Source organism: Otolemur garnettii, unplaced genomic scaffold, assembly GCF_000181295.1.
Source record: "Otolemur garnettii isolate 467f Iridium unplaced genomic scaffold, OtoGar3 scaffold00021, whole genome shotgun sequence".
Taxonomy (NCBI): Eukaryota; Metazoa; Chordata; class Mammalia; order Primates; family Galagidae; genus Otolemur; species Otolemur garnettii.
The window spans coordinates 8775862-8779508 of NW_003852416.1; the positions used below are offsets into that span (position 1 = coordinate 8775862).

The following is a 3647-nucleotide window of genomic DNA, read 5'->3' on the forward strand; positions in this document are numbered from 1 at the left end:
AGGTCTCACTATGTTGCCCAGGCTGCACACTCCCATTGTTAATCCTCAGTGATCCCAAGTGGGGGAGCCCATCATTCTTCTGCATAGCTCAGGAGCTGAGGAGTTGGTGGAGAGAATAAAGAATGGGCTGTGGTATATAAGTGGTATGTGGTAGAATCCCAGTGAGGAAAAACTGAAGTGATACCAAACTTGGCTACTCAGATACACAGCCCCCCCCCCCCCAACACACACACATAGACATATGGAACAATTTCAGTGGTGTCAGTGATCACACCTGCTATCTCTCTGGGCAAGTCCAAGCTCTAGAAAGGCTTTCCATAACACGAACACCTCACCACACAAAGAGTGTGAGGCAGAATTTTGTGGCCCCCTACACTCAAATTCCACTGGTCACATGGCAACCTGCTCCCCTGGAGGAAAGGAGGAAGAACAGTTTGCTGGAATGTTGAAACAGGACACTACTGCACACTTGTAGGATGGTTTCAGGGATTTTCAGGATGACAAATCTACTGTGGAAGCCTTGTCATGTGATGGGGTCAGGGCAGAAGTCAGCAGTTAATCACAAAACATCAGCTAAAATGAGGAGTCTTTATAAAACAATACATAGGCATAGGGCGGTGCCTGTGGCTCAAAGGAGTAGGGCACTGGCCCCATATGCTGGAGGTGGCACGTTCAAACCCAGCCCTGGCCAAAAAAGTACAAAAAGAAAAAACAAAAACAATAAAATACATAGGCATATACTCTAAATGTTTTTTTTTTTAATTTTAAACATAATAAGTATACATCTTCTTTCCCAATCATTTGATGCATAACCAAGGCTTTTCTTGGGGTACAGGTTTGCACTTTGGAGTCCAGCTTCTCTTTCCTGCGGAAGCCAAACACACACCATTTACGATTTCCGTGGTGGTTTTCTTAAAGTGAAGCGAGATCTTAAAGACACTTGCAAGACAATCAGAACGCAACAGGCTTTGAGGATTTTTCCCCCCAGTGTTTTATCTTGTCTCATTAGCATTTAATGTTTTCATTATCAATTTTATCAGAAATAATTCACATATAATAAATGCCTCTAGTCGTAGCACACAATTCAATGTCTTTTAACAGTTGTATACCGTTTTTTCCCCTAACACAAATATTTAGCTTTAATAACTAAGCATATCCATGGCTTAGGTTGCAAATCTCATTTATAGATGAGGAAAACTTTTAAAGCCCAAATAGGTGAGAGGGAAGCTACTACCACCAGGAGAAATGCATGTGCCACATGTGTTTTCTACCTCAAGAGCAGAGATTACAAGGCAGAGGACACCATACCTGATAGATAACTGGGACCTAGAGAAAGAGCAGGAGACCGTGTGAAGGTCATGCAGCTGCCAGCTGATTCCCTCACCTAGTGCTGCAGGACCAGCTGAGAGCTGAGCAACCTGGAGATGAACTAGAGGTGGCTTCCTAATCATAGCAAGTGAAACGTTCTCCCATTGTTAACAACTAGGCCAAGGGCATTAGCCTCAGAAGGGAAGGGTGTGCACTGGTCAGTACAGAGCAATACTTGGACAGCAAAGAGGAAGCGACACAGATACTCTCAGTTTTCTCAAATATTAGAAGCTTCCATATGGTAGCGGCAGAGCAGTGGAGGGACTCCACCTCCCAAAGGCTTGCACCAAAAATTTCCCATCGCCTTTTGCACCAGACAAGGCTCCCGGTATGACCTCTCCTTTTTCTTTTCTTTCTTTCTTTTTTTTTTTTTTTTTTGAGACAGAGTTTCACTATGTTCAGTAGAGTGCAGTGGCATCACAGCTCACAGCAACCTCAAACTCTTGGGTTTAAGAAACTCTCTTGCCTCAGCCTCCCAAGTAGCTGGGACTACGGGCACCCACCACAATACCTGGCTATTTTTTGTTGTTGTTGTTTCAGTTGTCATTTTTTTTTTTAGGTGGCCCAGGCCAGGTTCGAACCCGCCATCCTTGGTATATGTGGCCAGTGCCCTGCCAACTGAGCTACGGGTGCTGCTTTTTAAAATTTTTTTAAATTTTTTTTTTTAAAAAAAAACAAAACATAGTCTTGCTCTTGCTCAGGCTGGTCTCAAGCAATCCACCACCCTGACCTCCCAGAGTGCGAGGATTGCAGGCGTGAGCCACTGTACCTCGCCTCACTCCCAGTACTTCTTTCTTTTTTTTTTTTTTTTTTTTTCGAGACAGAGCCTCAAGCTGTCCCCCTGGGCAGAGTGCTGTGGCATTACAGCTCATAGCAACCTCCAACTCCTGGGCTCAAGCGAGTCTCCTGCCTCCGCCTCCCAAGTAGCTGGGACCACAGGCGCCCGCCACAACGCCCGGCTATTTTTTGGTTGCAGCCGTCATTGTTGTTTGGCGGGTCCAGGCTGGGGATTTGAACCCGCCACCTTAGCCGGTTGAGCTATAGGCGCCGAGCCACTCCCAGTACTTCTGGCATCATCTACTGACCTGTGAGGTCCAGCCAGCTTTCTAGGGTGTCGGAAACCTTTAACATATAATCTCCATGACATATCTCAACACCACCAGCTATTTCCTCACGCAGGTAGGCCTCCCGATCAGCTTGGACGTCAACATTGTTTTGGTGGCAATTTTGTACATTGGGATTGCCTTTTGCACCGTAGCCTCTACCAGAGAGAAATCTTGTTTCCTGCAACAATCATTCCCAGTTCCAGCAGCTGGTACAAACCCTGGAGGACCAGTCCATCCCGCTGCGCTGGGCACCTGGTTGTAGCTCTCACCACCTTCCTGGGTCTCTGTTTTGTCTTATTCGGTAAGTCTGTGATAAGGTCTTCTCTTGCTCTGAGGACGTTGAGCCTTGCTTGAGTCATCAGACTGGACATCTGAATTTTCTTCTGCTGTGCAGCTAGCTACTCTCTCTTCTCACAGTATTCTGTAATTTTCAGTCCTTGGATTTGCACAAACTGAACTTTCTCAATGTTGAACTCCTACTCTGTCTTTGCATCTATTTCTTCTGCTTTCTCATTGGCTTCCTGTTTGACGAAAGCCATCATACGCTTACTCTGCTTCTGCATGTTAGCTTTGCTCAGGGTCATGGTCAAAGCAATGCTAGGCCAGTGGGCAACGGGTTTAAGCTGAAGTTGAAGAGGGTGGTGGGAAAACTGGAGCTGTATATAGCCTTACATACCATGGCACAATGCATAGCCATCACTCCCCAAAGATTCTTTAGTTTTAAAAACTATTTATCTTTTTTTTTTTGCAGTTTTTGGCTGGGGCCGGGTTTGAAACTGCCACCTCTGGTATATGGGGCCGGCGCCCTACTCCCTGAGCCACAGGTGCTGCCCTATCTAATTTTTTGAGACAAGCCTTAATCTGTGCCCTGGGTAGAATGCCATAGCATCATTATAACTCACAGTAACCTCAAGCTCCTGGGCTCAAACAATCCTCCTTCATCGGCTTTCCACCTAGATGGGATGACAGATACCCACTACCAAGCCAGGCTAGTTTTTCTATGTTTAGTAGAAACATGGTCTCACTCTTGCTCAGGCTGATCTTAAACTCCTGAGCTCAAGCAATCCACTTACCTCTGCCTCCCAGAGTGCTAGGATTACAGACGTGAGCCACCACACCCTGCCTTAATTTTAAAGACTTTTTTTTTTTTGAGACAGAGTCTCACTATGTCAC

The 3647-nt window shown here is 45.8% G+C and overlaps 1 pseudogene; it reads right to left on the minus strand.

Moving 5' to 3' along the window:
• Positions 1-783: 783 nt before the first annotated feature.
• LOC100951337 lies at positions 784-3058 on the minus strand (annotated as a pseudogene).
• Between the last annotated feature and the right edge of the window lie 589 nt (positions 3059-3647).